The 8,318-nt window shown below is 46.5% G+C and overlaps 1 long non-coding RNA gene across 1 annotated transcript; it reads right to left on the reverse strand.

The window, feature by feature from the left end:
• Positions 1 to 182: 182 nt before the first annotated feature.
• On the reverse strand, positions 183 to 8,107 carry LOC141567936 (uncharacterized). Its single transcript, XR_012490923.1, has 2 exons — positions 4,245 to 8,107; positions 183 to 3,537 (listed from the first exon to the last, which is right to left on the reverse strand). It is a non-coding gene; the product is annotated as an uncharacterized LOC141567936 (long non-coding RNA).
• Between the last annotated feature and the right edge of the window lie 211 nt (positions 8,108 to 8,318).

Genomic DNA, 8,318 nt, shown 5'->3' on the forward strand with positions numbered 1-8,318 from the left:
ATAGTTCTCAGTCCCAGTGAGGACGTGGAGCCGGAAGCCCACATGCTGTTGGTGCAGGTGCAAATGGCACGGCCACTGAGAAGAATTGGGCAGCTTCTTATCGAGTTAAACACACTCTCACCACGTGACCCAGCAATCCTACTCCTAGGGTTTTACTTGAGAAATGAAAACAGACTGGTAAGCACATGTTCACAGCAGCTTTACTCACAAATCTGTACATCCACACAACAGAACAGTGCTCAGTAATGTACAGGGACACACAGCAAATGGATAGATGGCAAAGCATTCAACTAAGTTAAAGAGGGAAGATGAGGAAGAAACTTCATACACACTGCATGATTCCATTTATATGACATTCTGGAAAATGCAGTATGTGTAGCAGAAATCAAATTGGTGATTGCCCAGGGTGTGTGTGTGTGGGGGGGCAGACGGAGGGCTCTTACTGCAGGACGGTGACAGGGACCTCTTTGGGGAGGGTCTCTGTGTTGATTGTAGTGGTGGTTACATGACTGCACATGTTTGTCCAAACTCAGAAAACTGTATACTTAAAACTCATGAATTTTATGTTACAAATAATACCTTAAAAAGCTCATTTAAAAGACACTTTCCACAAAGAAAAACTCCAGATTGAGATGCTGTCACGGGTTAATTTTCCCAAACATTCAAGGACAAGATAATATCAATCTTCCAGAACCTCCTTCAGAGGACAGGAAAAAATGAAGACTTCCTAATTCTTTTTAAGAAGGTAGCATAATCTCAATTTAAAAAAAAAATGGATAAGGGAATAGGGGAGATTCAAGATGGTGGAGTAGATAAACACTGTGCCTGCTTCCTTCCATGAACAAATTAAAATTACAACTAAATTATAGAACAATCAACCTGGAGAACCATCTGAAATCTGGTTGAACAGAAGTTTTATAACTAAGGATTTAAAGAAGCCACATTGAGACTGGTAGGAAGAGCGGAGACACAGAACCCCAAACCTCCATGTGGTGGGTGAGAACCAGAAGGGATATCTTGGCCACAGAGGTTCCCCCCAGAGGAGCAAGGGACCCCAGCCCCACACCAGCCTCCCCAGCCCAGAGTACTGGTGCCAGGAAGAGGAACCCCCACAACAAATAGCTGTGAAAAACAGTGGCAATTCCAACCATCCAGGTGGGACAGAGGCTGCGGGAATCCCAGGTGTCCTCTTAAAGGGCCCTCACACAGACTCCCTCATTCCCAGGCACTCACCTTGGATTCCAGCGGAGGGACAGTAACTCGGAAATGGGGGGGCGGTGTCAGAGCGATGTCTGGAGGACAGTCAGCATTTTCCCTGTGAGCAGTGTCCTCCCAGCAGCCAGCAGATAGCTGCCATCTTTCTTGTTTTGAGCCCTCCCCCTACGCTTACATCCAAATCTGAATCTGATTGGCTTGGTGAGCTCCTCAGTTTCACCTTGCTGACTCACTGAGACCCCATCCCACCCAACAAGATGAACCCAAACAGGCTCACACCTAGACACATTATAATTAAAATGTCAAAGGTTAAAGACAGAGGATCCTAAAAGCAGCAAGAGAAAGGCAACTAGTAACTTATAAAGGAGCTCCCATAAGATTGTCGGCTGATTTCTCAACAGAAACTTTGCAGGCCAGAAGGGATTGGTACAAAATATTAAACATGACGAAAAGCAAGTACCTACAACCGAGATTACTCTACCCAGCAAGGCTATCATTTAAAAATCGAAGGACAGATGAAGAGCTTCCCAGACAAGAAAATGCCCAAGGAGTTCATCATCACCAAACCCGTATGACAAGGAATATTAGAGAGACCTCTTTAAGGGGGGGAGACAAAAATTATGAATAACAAAATGGCAATAGCTACATATCTATCAAGAGTTACTTTTAATGTAAATGGATTAAATGCTCCAATCAAAAGACATAGGAGGGCTGAATAGATAAGAAAACAAGACCCTTACATATGCTGTCTACAAGGGACTCACTTCAGATTGAAAGACACACACAGATGGAGTGTAAAGGGATTTTTCCATTTCATTAAAATGGAAAAAAAAACAAAACAGCTGGGGTAGCAATACTTATACCATATAAAATAGACTTTAAAACAAAGGCTATAACAAGAGACAAAGGACCCAGCAATCCCACTTCAGGGTATTTATCTGAAGAAACCCAAAATGCTACTTCAAGGGGATGTGTGCATCCATATGTTTTTACAGCACTGTTTACAATGGCCAAGATGTGGAGGCAGCCTGGGTGTCGGTCAATGGAAGAATGGATAAAGAGGAGGTGGTACATATATACAACGGAATATTGCTTGGCCAGGGAAGGGAATGGGTTCTTGCCATCTGCACGGGCATGGATGGGCCTGGAGGGAATTGTGCTGAGTGAAGTATGTCAGAGAAAGACAGATGCAATGTGATTTCACTTATATGTGGAATCTAAAGAACTAAATAAATAAACAAAACAAACTCATAGATACAGAGAACATTTTGATGGTTGCCAGATGGGAGGGGGGTTGGGGGATGAGTGAAAAGGGGAAGGGATTAAGAAGTACAAATTGGTTGTTACAAAGTAGTCATGGGGATGTAGGGTACAGCATAAGGAATATTGTCAATAATATTGTAACAACTATGTATGGTGTCAGATGGGTACTAGATTTATTGGGGTGATAGATGGGCGGGGGTTGGGGGCAGGGTGAAAAAGGTGAGGGGATTAAGAAGAACAACCTGGTAGTTACAAAATATTCATGGGGATGTAGGGTACAGCATAAGGAATATTGTCAGTAATATTGTAACAACCATGTATGGTGTCAGATGGGTACTAGATTTATTGGGGTGATAGATAGGAAGGGGTTAGGTGTAAAAGATGAAGGGATTAAGAAGAACAAGCTGGTAGTTACAAAATAGTTATGGGGATGTAAAGTAAAGCATAGGGAATATAGTTAATAATATGGTGATAACTGTATAATGCCAGGTGGGTACTAGACTAGTCAGGGGGATCATTTTTTTTTTTTTTTTTTTTTTTAGAATAGTTTTATTTTATTTTATTATTATTATTTTTTAAGATTTTATTGGGGAAGGGGAACAGGACTTTATTGGGGAACAGTATGTACTTCTAGGACTTTTTTCCAAGTTAAGTTGTTGTCCTTTCAGTCTTAGTTGTGGAGGGTGCAGCTCAGCTCCAGGTCCAGTTGCCATTATTAGTTGCACGGGGCGCAGCCCACCATCCCTTGCGGTACTCGAGGAATTGAACTGGCAACCTTATGGTTGAGAGGACGTGCTCCAACCCACTGAGCCATCCGGGAAGCAGCTCAGCTCAAGGTGCCGTGTTCAATGTTCTTAGTTGCAGGGGGCGCTGCCCACCATCCCTTGGTCGAGGAGTTGAACCAGCAACCTTGTGTTTGAGAGCCCACTGGCCCATGTGGGAATTGAACCGGCAGCCTTCGGAGTTAGGAACATGGAGCTCTAACCGCCTGAGCCACCGGGCCGGCCCAGGGGGATCATTTCTTAAATTATACAAATGTCTAGCCACTGTGCTGTACACCTGAAATTAATATAAAATGAATGTCAACTGTAATTGAAAATTTTAAAAAATGGGGGGAAGGTAAGAATAAGAGGTTCAAATTTCCAGGTATGAAACAAATAAGTCATGGGGATGTAATGTACAGCATGGGGAATAATCAATAGTATTGTGATAGCGTGGTACGGTGTCAGATGGTTGCTGGACTTATCATGGTGATCACTTCTTTAGGTGTATAAATGTTGAATAACTGTAGTGTGCACCGGGAACTAATATAGTGTTGTATGTTAGCTATATTTTAATAAAAATCTTTTTAAAATTAAAAAATGGGGGTGGGGTGGGAGATGAGGGTAAGGGGGATAAAATATATGGTGATGGAAGGAGAACTGACTCTGGGTGGTGAACACACAATGGGATTTATAGATGATGTAATACAGAATTGTACACCTGAAACCTACGTAATTTTACTAACAATTGTCACCCCAATAAATTTTTTAAAAATTTAAAAATGGATAAGGTATTATAGGAAGTGAAAATTCCAGGGCAATCTCCCATGAAAATGTACCCTAAAAATAATATCAAAAAATCACCAGTGGCCAACAAAAAGGAAAACATACTGTATATATTTCCATATATGCAGAAAATCACTTGATAAGTTCAACACAGTTTATGATAACTCTTGCAGCAAACTAGGAATAGAAGAGAGACCTTTCTAAGGTGATAAGGAGTACCTATAAAACAGGCTATAAGGTGCATCTTCTTTAAGGTGAACTATTGAACACGTCCCCATTATCACCACTTCTATTCACTCTGTGCTGGAAAAAGAAACAAGTGGGCCTTTCAGTAAAATATGAAGTCAACCTCTGGTCACTTGAACGTGCTTGATTTTTAGTTTAGACAGTCTAATATGATTCGCAGAGCAAATACTGAAATGAATGCATGAATTTAGAAAGGTCACATGTTATAAGATCAGTATAGAAAAACCAACTGTATTTCTATATACACGCAACAATAAATTTAGAATCTTAAAAATCTGAAAAGAACCCCGCTGAATTCTGGGCTGTCCCAGGTTAATTTCAGCTGTCTATATCCAAACCCATTTACTCTTTCTAGCAAGAAAAGGAATGCAGATCACCAGGGAAAGGCACTGGAACCCCACCTTTCTTGTGACCTCAGTACACATAGGAGATGAAGACACCACGTGTTGTTACCTTTCCGGAGAGAAACAAAACAAAACGGCAAACCTCTGGCAAAGCTGTCTCTGGACCTGAGCCACCTGCTGTGCAGAGTGGCTGTCACTGGAGAGACAGGAAAGTAGGGAAATGACAGCCCGAGAGTGATGGACATGGGCAAAAGCCACCCTCAGAAAGAGAAGGCCTGGCGCCTGGTGTGGGACGCAAGCATCTGGACTGACAGCTGGTGGTCAGAGGACTGGCTACTGGCGACACTTGAGAGTGTGTAGGAACGCAGAGGGCAGCTGGAACTGCATCCCTTCTTGGGCAGTTGACCCATAGGAGGGGTATACCCTTTGAGACTTGGGGGTAAAAGGAAAGAAGGAAACAGGAAGGGGAAATTAAGTGCTGCAGAACAAAAGAATCATCGTTTCAGAAGGCACCACCCACCCCTCCCACCACCACCAGACCACAGACGACACAAGCTTACTGACGCTGCACTTCACTGTGCAGCCAAAAGAGGGCGACCTTGGCAGCGGGGATCCTGGGAGCCCGCACACCCACGGTCCGCACACGACTGCCGGGGAGGAGACGCTGTAAGGAGAAAAATAAAAACAAGAACCAAGTCCCAGAAAACCAATTATGAGGCAGAATAAATCTGTAATACCTGAATTAAAACAGTTGAAGATCTGAAAAAACACCTTAATCAGAAATGCAGAACCTCAAAACAAAAACAGGCAATAAAAAGGAAGATAGGAAATAAGAACTGAGTAAATTAAGGGAAGAAATGGAAGATAAATGGAAAGACCAGCTTACCGTGTTTTCCCGAAAATAAGACCGGGTCTTATATTAATTTTTGCTCCAAAAGATGCATTAGGGCTTATGTTCAGGGGATGTCATCCTGAAAAATCATGCTAGGGCTTATTTTCGGGGAAGCACAGTAGAAATAAAGACTGACTTAGAACGTTCCAAAGGAGCATACATTTGAAATTTCAATAGGAGGTTTTGAAGTAATTCAAAAAACAACCCAAAGAACAAAAATGATCTAACTCCACCCTGAAAGACCTCATCTCATTCCTAGGGATGGAGGGTGGCCTGGAGTCCTGGTCAACTTGACCTCTGTGGGCCAACCTCTGACCTCTCTGTTTCCAGCACCCCAGAGGGTCACACGCTGGGGCAGCTACTGGAAGCCAGGCCTCCCTGACCCAGGCCCGCTGGGGAAGGCCGGGCACCCTTCTCTGCTGTCGTTCTCTTCTCTTCGCAGGGTCCAGCTCAGCTCCCTCCTCCAGAGAACTCCCAGAGTGTTGTCAGTTTATCCTCTGCCTCAGGAGGGGCTGAGGGGGACTGAGTCCCTCTCCCACCTTGAGAGTCAAGCTCCCAGCAGAAAACTGATGGCAGATCCCAATCGGGGAAATTGGAAGTGAGAGCCCTGAGCGTCTTATTTGGAGAGGAGCAGGCAGGACTGGGGAAAGCAGGGACACCTGGGGGAGCTGCTTGAGAAGTGGATGAAGGTGGAGGGACAGACTATCTGAAACCGAGAGTCCTGACCGAGTGGATGCTTTTAACACCAGGGCCCCAGTGCTCACTGCTGTATCCTCAGGTGTGCCCTCAGGTGAGCCTCTGTCCTCTCCCTTACATTCATCCACTCCCTGAGACAGCCAGGCTCTGCCTAATTGTCACAGGGTGTGGCTTCTAAAGACGACATCATGCCTTGAGTTGTGTTTCAGCTCCTGAGCGCTAAAGCAGAACGACCCCTAGCCACATCCTCCTGAAACCAATGGGGCAGAGGAACCGATCTGAAGCAGACCTCAAGGTCTGAAATCAGGAGTTACTGCCCTTGCCTCACTCTTGACCAATCGACAAGACCCCCGACCCGAGAGCCATTCTTCTGATTATGCAGGATTCAGCCCCCTAAACCTTCTGTCGTGAGCCATTGGGGAGGCGGGTATTTCGGAGCACGAGCTCACCCCTTCTCTGGATTGGTGCCAATCCTAATAAATGTATTCTCTTCACTGTAAACTTCGCTCGTACACTGCTTTTGAGCTGTGCTTGTGGTCAGACGAACTCTGGTTCAGGTCAGTAACATGTCCTAGGACCCTGCGGGGGGAGCCAGCGGGGTAAATACTCAACCTCCCATCTGCTTCCCCATCGCTTTGGTCACCCTGAATGTGATGACTGCTCACAGCTGTGGGGGATAAGCCAGCTCAGCTGGGTGGCTCTCCCTTGGGGTCTCCCAATGGCTGTAGTCAGATGGTGGCAGCAGCCTTCTCCACATCTATGTCCCTCGCCATGGTTACCAGCATCCACCAGCCCCGCTCTCTGCGCCCCACCACCCGACAGTGGGTTTCTTATGCCTCCTCACTAGAGGCGCCTATCTCTCCACTTCACTTGACACTGAGTGCAACTAGGGGGGCTCAGGAAGAAACTAATAAGGTGACAGTTTAGGGAGATGTGAGAGAGGAGTAAAGCGTCTTCATGTTACAAAGAGCCATCATTAGGACATTGCACAGACATGAAACATCTGACCAGTGCGGCCCTGAGCACAGCTGAGAAGCCCCATTCACAGCTGGCCCGCTGGCATTGCCCCCTCATGTCTGAATGTCCACTGTGGGGTGACTTGCAGGGCACTTAGGTGTTGTTTGCAGGCTTGGGCCCTGGCCAGAGCTGCCACATCTTTCCTGGGTCTCCAGCTCTGCCCTCCTCCTCCCCACTTATCAGGTGGCATCCATCCCACCTGGACCCACGGCCACTTAGCAGACTCTCCATCCTCTTGTAAAACAAAAACATAACTTCCATGGCTGAAAGCCTTTTCGAAAGACAGGGTTTACTGGGCCAGCGAGAAAGACAGCACCAGGTTGGGGCAATGAGTCTAAACCCAGCCGCACGCCAGGGGAACGGCAGCATGTCTGCCCTCGTAGAGTCCACGGGCTTTTTGGTACCTCAAGGAGGGGAGCAAGACGAAGTCGTCTAGAAGGAATGTACTACAAGGGGTACGGATGAAGGGGTGGGAGGTGGAGCGGGGCCAGCTCTGGGACTGGCCAGAGTCCCTGAAGATGGACTGTGGACAAGGTCTGGGAAGTTCCAGTGTGAACAAGAGGGGGAGGCTGCAGGCGCTTCCCTTAGGCGCTTCCCTTAGGTAAGCACAGACATCCGGCGGAAGTGGATTCAAAGCCCTAGCTTAGGAATGAGAACCACACTAAAGAATGTGAGCTGTCTTTTGTTGATTTTGCCTGTTAACTGATTAATCCCTTCTTGCCTCTTCCTTCCACCCTCTGGCCCCTGTAACTTAATTTAGGGCATCTCAGAATTTTCTCCTTGTCACTCTCAAAGCCACGAGGCTCTTGCTTGGGTGGGAAGAGCTGTTTGGAGGGCTTTCTTCTCCTACTCCACTCCCAGCCCTGGCACCCCACCCCCACCCCGCCCACCCGCCGCCAAAGGTCCAATTCTGAGTCTCTCACACGGGGAGCTCCTCTCCAGGGACAAAGCCATTTTCTCAAGTGGGGGCATCCAGGGCTTTGTTCCCTCTTCCCAGATAGTGCTCTCCCCTTCTGTCAGCACCTCGGAGAGGGTTCATAGTCATCCCAGCCCACCCTGTGTGGCCCATCCTGGCCTACCTCCTGGGTGTTCTGCTCT

The sequence above is a fragment of the Rhinolophus sinicus genome, linkage group LG12 (genome assembly GCF_036562045.2).
Source record: "Rhinolophus sinicus isolate RSC01 linkage group LG12, ASM3656204v1, whole genome shotgun sequence".
NCBI classification, from domain to species: domain Eukaryota; kingdom Metazoa; phylum Chordata; class Mammalia; order Chiroptera; family Rhinolophidae; genus Rhinolophus; species Rhinolophus sinicus.